This window comes from Brassica oleracea, chromosome C9 (genome assembly GCF_000695525.1).
Source record: "Brassica oleracea var. oleracea cultivar TO1000 chromosome C9, BOL, whole genome shotgun sequence".
In the NCBI taxonomy this organism is placed as follows: domain Eukaryota; kingdom Viridiplantae; phylum Streptophyta; class Magnoliopsida; order Brassicales; family Brassicaceae; genus Brassica; species Brassica oleracea.
This window is the reverse complement of record NC_027756.1, coordinates 45,469,737-45,477,971: the sequence shown is the minus strand read 5'-3', so window position 1 is coordinate 45,477,971 and position 8,235 is coordinate 45,469,737. Positions and strand designations below refer to the sequence as shown.

Below are 8,235 nucleotides of genomic sequence, written 5' to 3'. Positions count from 1 at the left end.
CGTCGGAATATACCGACGGACAAATATCCGTCGGAATTTACCGACAAACCAATTTCCGTCGGAATATACCGACGAACGAATTTCCGTAGGAATATACTACCGACGAACGAATATCCGTCGGTATATTCCGACGACCAATGTCCGTCGGTATATTCCGACGAACCAACGTCCGTCGGAATACACCGAGGAATCCACTACGTCGGAATTGTCTGAGGAACGTTCTCCGTCGGTACATAGTTTTTCCGATGAACTCTGGTCTCGTGTGTCCGCATCGTAATATCGTCGGAAGTTCGTCAGAATGACGTTTCTCGGTATTCGTCAGAAAGTCGTCGGAAGTTCTGACGAAATTCCGACGAATTTTTTTTTTCCGACAAAACGATACCAACGGATAGGTTCATCGGAAATTCGTCGGAATCGGTCTATTCCGACGAATTTCTGACGATTTCGGCCATCAGAATCCCCCTGTTTTCTTGTAGTGAAAGTAACAACATTGAAAATAAAACGATGATGATCACTTTACTACCTCTTTCTCCAAATGGAAGAAGACTCAAGGATAATATTCGTCTGACACACATTACTCAAAGATTCCATTGCCAGGATCTCAAATCTGCAACATGCTTGAAACGTGAAAAAGCGAAAGCGCATAATTATTGGGCTGGAATATAAAGCTAATATTTTTTTGATTGTTTTGTTCCATTTAGTTATGTAATTGTATATGTGGTGCGATGTATCATTGTTACTACGTGGAAACTGAGAATACAATATTTGATTAAATAGAAATTATATACATTCATTCAATTCAGCTGACATTAAACGATTAAAGGATTGAGTTCTTGGAAAAACATTTGTATTTGGTTTGGTTCATCTTAATTTCAAATTATTAATGGTTATGCTACAGTTAAAATATTTTGATTAAATTACATGAATCAATCAGTTTGTAGTTTTAGTGTAAACTCATCCGCCCCAAAATAAATATCCGCACAATCCAGTGACTTTCTTAAATAAAGACACGACAAACCCTAATCTAGATAAAACGTAAAAGCCCAAAACAACATTAATTAACTAAAGCCCATAATAATTAATCCCAACCATGTGAGCCCTAACTATATCGTGACTGAATTGGAGATAGAGATAAGTCATCTTCAAGCGCTTGTCCGAAGCTCACAAGTCAGAATACACTCAATTTGATGTTACGGAGTTCCAACAAAGAGAAGACAACGAAAGTTCACACGTGGATCTCATGTATTCTACAGATATCCCTACAAATATCGTCAATATGATGGGTGTTCGAACTACAATTCGTGATAGACAAATGCATCAACAACTGAAAGATGATTTAATTGAACATGTATGGTTTAAATTTGGACGTGATGAACACAACAACTGAACTCGAATGCTTCTTTCAGATAATTCTCGTTTTTTTACTAATCTTTGTTTTCATGTATTAATTTAAAAATCTATGTTTAAAATGTTATCTTTTATTATGTTTTATGTAATAAAAAAATAAAATTTTAGTAAAAAATGTTTAATATTTATTTTTTTTAAGAAACCTAAAATAAGAAATTTGCAATGGAAGGAGAAAAAGTCTCAAGGTTCTTAATCAAGTTTCTTACCAAAATTAACTTTTTAAATACTATTAAAAATAAATTAAGAGACCCATTAGGTACGTAGGATAAAGATGCTCTTACAACAAAAGAATCGATTTACTTTTGGCTCAAATCCAAATTAATCACGTTCATATATGTGTAACACACTATACATGAATGGATCGTCTCCTATCTAGTGTCATTTTAATAAATACAGAATTAAGTTTAAATTCACATAATCAAGCTCTCTGAATTGGAATACGAAAACATTATTAGAAGTTGGTACTTTTCCAGCAGCCATTATTTCTCAAGCTAGTCATCATGATTTTGATGTCTTTGTCCGAAGCTCAGAATATTCAATTTTCTCACCATAAATTCTTTGCAAAATAATATCAAACCACATTGCAAAGATGGTTACACTCACCAGAAACCAGCTATACTGAATATTAACCAACTGTATATTTACGTTCGATGCTTAGCATCTAATTGTATATGTACCTTCTTCAACGTGTGGAAATCAAATCCTTTGAAACCAAACATTGTGTCCAAAGCATGCATGCAAGAGTGTTGGTAAGGCAATCGCCAAGAGTGTTTGACCAAAGATACAAAAACCACGAGTTGTAATGGTAGTGGCAATCAACGCCTGTGTTGTCGGACGAGTGGAAATGGAAGAGAAAGAGCTATTACGCGAAGGCGAGTGCTACCATTAAGTTGATGACGTCCCTATGAGCCATTGGTCTAGTTTTGTAAAAAAATGATGGCCAAAGCCGCATAGGTTATGAAGGTGACGGAGATGCAGGAGTGCTCAAAGTTATGGGGATAGTTTTGTCACTGGGATCAAATTTTTTTTTTTTTTTTTTTGTTGATCTTGCGGCCCACTACCTAGGCCCAGCGCCAGCCTTCGTCTGGGCCTTGCGGCCCTGGACACGCCTTCCCTTCCCCGCAAGTCGAACAGCCTACCTACCTCCCCTCCCGGAGGTAGTACCACTGGACTACGAGGTCCTGGGTCAGTGCTCAAAGTTATGGGGATAGTTTTGTGGTGATTCATTTTAGTTAGGTTCATTGTGTTCATATTGTGTGGATTTATATTATTAAAGCTATCTTGAATCCAACTTTATGTTCTTCTTTATAATTTTCTATAAAATAGACAAATTCTATTATAGAGTGAGATTTGCTTCTATATGTTTTTTTAATAGAATTCTTCTATTTTTAAGAGAAATAAAGAAATGTTATTTCAAATTCTAAATATAAAACCAAAAGTAGAATTTCTCTATATATTTCTTTAAAAATATAAGATTTCTATTATAGAGTAGTATATTGGGTAAATCCACTTCTATGATTTATTTTTCTATTTTAGAAAAAAAAATATTGGAGATATACACTGGAAATTCTATAAAATCCGGCTCTTTTCTTTAAAACAACGTGGTCTAGTCCCTCCTCTCAATTTATTAATCTAAAAGTTTAGGGGGTGTATTCAATCTAAAATTTAAGGTGATTTGATTTTTAATGAGGTTTTAGATGATTTTAAGGAATTGCAGAGGATAAAATGATTTTTGTTAAACCACTCTAGAGTATCACTTAAAACCATGAAATTTGATTTTTTATTTTTTTAACTAAGAAACTCCACCCAAACACTCTAAAATCACTTGAAAATTTGAAAACTTCACAACTTAAAATATTTTCAATAACAATGGATTTCAGAGTACTTTATAAAATGTCAAGCTCGATAACACTAAATTTTAAATGAGTTTTTAAAATTCATATCTCAATAACAAGGGATTTGTCATTTTGATACAAATCATCTCTTATTGAATACACTCCTCCTCTTCATCATGGTCGCTCTTGTACGGACCATACGAGCTCATAGGGTTTCATGGATGCAAAACATGGGATCTTCCAAAATCTCCAGCTTCACTCATCCCACCTTCTTTCAAACGCTATCATATCAGTGATATTGACTATGTGACTTCTTCCAGTGGACTGGTTTTGCTTAGAAACGACTCTGATAATGCTTACTGCTACGTGGGCAATCCAGTTTCACAGCAGTGGGTCGAAATCCCTCCACCTCCATCTGATCCGAAAGGTGCTAATTCTAGTGTGGCTTGTTTGGTGACTCGTTTGGACGAGGACGGTGTCGTTATAAGCTTTAAAGTGGTTAGGTTAGATACTGTCCAATCCACAAATAATCATTTGAGTGTGTTTCTGTATTCCTCGGAGACAGGGATCTGGACTTCCAAAGTAGACTACTATCCTTATTGCATCAGCAGCATGTGTGATATCAACCTGAATGGTACAATCTACTATAGTTCTATGAGTGAACCTGGAGTAGTCGTAGCTCTTGATTTCTATTCTGAATCCGATCAATTCCGGGTTGTCCAATTACCAGACTATCCGGATTACAACAAGGACTACTAACGAACCTTGACTATATCAGGAGGCTTTGTCATGTATCTCAGATCATTATCTCGATACAAAGAAACTGTTTTGAAGATTTGGAGGCTGAACAATGATGACGACACTTGGCATCTTTTGTGGGAAGTAGGCTTCCCGATTATCAGTAACTATGCACCGTTGGCAAAGAATCCGTTTGATATTGGTATTGTTTATCTATGGAGTCAACGGGATTATCATTGGGTATCATGTAACCTGCGGAAACGAAACTACACAATCCTTAGGAATGCATCTAATGATGGTCATCAAGATTGTCTCATTGACCATTTTGTACGTAAGAAGAGCGTGGATACAATATGGCATCCAAGATCATCATTAAATTTACACTTGAACTTTAGAGTTTGTATCTCGTTTTGCCCATTCGTGGTCCCACGGTGGATGGAACCGGTGCCTCGTCCTCCTCAAGCTGAGATGATAGATATGACTTCACTACTTTCTTACGCTACTGCAACACACGAGAGAATGATGGGGTACATGAACACAATGATGAGGGATAAAGACAACGATTACTTTTGGATGGAGTGATATCAGTATGTTTTTCTATTTGATGTCTTTTGGATTTGTTATTGTTTTATATCGTTTCGAACTATGCACTGTTTTTAGAGCGGTCTCTGTTTTTTCGGTAATAAAGTAATACCAGTGGTAAAAATGAGAAAAAGACAAAAATAGCACTAAATCAAGTTTATGTTCCCAAACTAGCACTCAAGTTCAAAAGTCTCAAAAATAGCACTTAATGTTTTATCAAAAGTCACAAACTTAGGGTTTAAAGTTAAAGGGTGGGGTTTAGGGTTTAGGGTTTAGGGTTTAGAGTTTAGGGTTTAGGGTTTAGAGTTTAGGGGTTAGGGTTTAGGGTTTAGGGTTTAGAGTTGAGAAATGAGGTTTTGGGGATAAAATTTCAAATTTTGAAAAATAAAAAAATTAAAATTTTCAAATGATAACTTAGAAAGGTGCTATTTTGGTCATTTTAGTTTTTGAGTGCTATTTTTGTTATATAAACTTAGAAAGGTGCTATTTTAGAGATTTGCCCGGTAAAAATTCTCAATAGTGTTGTGATCAAAGAGACAAAAACCATGAGTCGTAGCATCAAATGTTAACGGCTCTTACAACATGATTATTGCAAATACCCATGTTAGGGGTTCTTATTACTTTTTTAATGTTTTCAAGCACAAAAAGTGAATTAAGAGACAAGGTTAAAAACCCAAACATTTAAGTGGTCAATTGCAAGGTTCTTAATTGGGTATAAGTAAAAAACTCCATTTCCAAATTTGGTATCTAAAAGTAGTTTCATTATTCTTCATATTAATGTAAAACTAGTATTCACTTGATAACAAAATATTTAGACTTTTGCCAATATTATGTTCTTCAAAGGAGACCATTCAATACACAAAACATACGGCAAGAGAGGAGAAGAGAAGAAGAGTACTCACTTGTTAGAATCCGGCAATCTCTCGAGACTCCGGCCATCCTCCAGGGAATAAGAAGACCACCTCCTCAAACCCCAAGAAGTTATCTGCATTTCCATCATAAACAAAAAGCAAACAATCAGAGATGGCACAACTACAAAAAATAACAAAACAGAGACTTGAAAAAGAGATAGGACTACTAAAAGTGTGTTCCATTCTTGTGGTAACACGACAAACATAAATGGGATCAGAAGGAACATGGAGATATGTAATAAAAGTTGGAGATATGTAATAAACAACGTTTTACCAAAAACAAGTTTTTTGTATGTCTTGTTGTAAATCAAGAATCAAAGATTCAAATGCCTCAAAGACGGAAACTTTTCTCCATTCTTGGTTCTCTATGTCAATGATTTTCGGACATGATGGATTTAATTACAATTTGATTTTCTCTTGTTGTTTGCCTAATCTACTAAGAACCATGTGATGAGACATTTATTAGATTTTTGATATTGCAGAATAATACGGAAGAGATGTTTACCCCATTGATAGTGTCCATGGGATGATCTTCGTCTATGTGGCAGCAGAGAGAGACGATATCAAAATAGTCTGAGCAGAAGGGGCAAACATACTATTCCCTGAACTCATCTTCTCCCTCTACCTCCATGTGAAGGCTCGGTTCTGTCGAAACCATCAATAAGATTTACAAAAGCCACAACACGAAACTATCAATAAGATTTGTAGAATATCTCTTTACTAACTAAGTTAAAGCCTCATCTTAGTCATCGAGATCGTGGCTGATCGTCCCATAGTCGGCGATAAGCCCGTCGGAGAGATTAGCGTTCCGGTGAAGGAGCTTTTGGATCAGAACAAGGACGGCGGCGAGGAGGAGAAGACGGTGACGTACACGGTGAGGCGATCGAACCCAATCCCTATCCCTCGAGACGATCAAAGACGACGACGACGAGATCATCCCAGGAGAAGAGATCAATCACGACATTTTGGAATCGAAATCGACTGATTTCAGGAAGTGGGGAGAGAGATAGAGATAGAGATGAGAGAGAGGAGGAGATAAGCGACCTATCTTAGAGCATTAACTTCGGCTTTCCACTCAGCTAAGAACCCAACTCTAAGAATCCAGTTAATCATGGTCTTATTGTTCCTAATTAAGAGCATGCTCTTGAATTAAAAGGTATTTTTTTTTAATCAAAATTAATTTAAGCAACCTACCTAAGCAACCCGGATAATCATGCTCTTAACGCCCATATGGTCGGACGTGCGGAACTGGAAGAGAAAGAGTTGTTCCGCGACGGCGAGTGCAATTAAGTTGTTGAGGTCCTTATGTTCCATTGGTCTTCTTTTGTTAAATATTATGTCAAAAACTACATATACATTATTGAAAGTGAGGGAGATGCAGGAGTGTTAAAAGGTTGGGGATTCTTGAGTCCCAAAGAAATGAAAAGCATAGTAGGAGATTATAATGATCAAGAGAGACACTAAATATCTTGGTTTTGAAAGAGGAAACATGTACATGATATGTATGATTTTGGATGCAGAGAAAATAGTTAAAGAGGTGCCACAGACCAAGTGCAAAAAAAAAAAAAAAAAAAAAATTCTCTCTACGATGTTGCCCAGCAGTGTTCCCATGCTAAAGCTTTGAAGGTTCAAAATATGGAAGGTGGCAATAAATATAATGTTGCTAAGATGAGTGTAACAGTTGAATGAGCAAAAATCTTGATTTCATTTCAAGAGTGAGGATAATTTGTGTGTAGACATGTAAGGCAAGTGAGAAGTCACGATTCGATTTGAATATTTGTCTAAAATCGAAACCTCAAGTAACTTGCAACTAAAAGCTTACTACTCTGTATTACGTCTGTCATAAATATTCTTCAGCCTTTTCTATTTGGGCGTCTCATTTCTAGTAGACTCCAATTGGGCTTTTCAGGAAACACAAATAAGAGACACCGATGAGATTGCAGAAATGAACGTCACATTTTCTTTTCAATAGTAAAAAAATAATTTGATGAATCTACTACCGACATTATTAACCGACCTCCGTGACTCCGTCCACGAAAGAATCGATGCATCATGAAACCCAGAAATAGACTTCAATTAAAAATCAAGAAATCCTGACGTGATCTCCTGATTTAGCTGATGGGACCACGAAAACCCCTCCCCAGTATTATCAGAAACAATATTCAATAAAATTCACAGCTTATGATCAAAACATTATTCAAGGTTTTTGGATAATTTTAAATATAATCTAACAATATTAAAAGGGAGATATACTCAACTCTCATCATATCCACGTCAACTAGAAAAATCAACCTATCATAAATCATCTTTTTGCCACATCATCGTCGAAACTGGTCTTTTATTTTTGGGTTTCTTAGCATTTTAAACAGCTCGATTAAGCCCAAATGCCTCAAGGGTCTGAAGCATAATTTTCCGTTCTTATCCGACTATCTCATGTTGTAGTCACCGATCAAATTCTTCACTTCTCCGTTACAGTAACCTACAATTCATCAATCTAAGTCATCTTAAATGGTTTCGTTCCATCTCCCCTTATATCTCCTTATATATAAAGTGCTTCATCTGATCTTCAATCAACCCTAATTGAAAAACTTCACTAAAGAAGCTACAGCTACTGCCATGAAATCCACCGGTAAGTCTCCCGTTACAGCATCACCACCAGCATGTCTACCGTCGCCATGGGGACCAGCCGAATCTTGACTCCGTTTTCGGTTAGTCAATTTCTGGGAGGTTAGAAACTTTGCTAAAGGTCGGACCTTTATTGG

General features: G+C 36.3%; 1 long non-coding RNA gene and 1 pseudogene across 1 annotated transcript; one reads left to right on the top strand and one right to left on the bottom strand.

The window, feature by feature from the left end:
* Positions 1-3,404: 3,404 nt before the first annotated feature.
* Positions 3,405-4,562, top strand: LOC106315150 (annotated as a pseudogene).
* A 737-nt stretch (positions 4,563-5,299) lies between these two features.
* On the bottom strand, positions 5,300-6,511 carry LOC106316546. The gene is made up of 3 exons (XR_001264859.1): positions 6,199-6,511; positions 5,979-6,118; positions 5,300-5,547 (listed from the first exon to the last, which is right to left on the bottom strand). It is a non-coding gene; the product is annotated as an uncharacterized LOC106316546 (long non-coding RNA).
* Between the last annotated feature and the right edge of the window lie 1,724 nt (positions 6,512-8,235).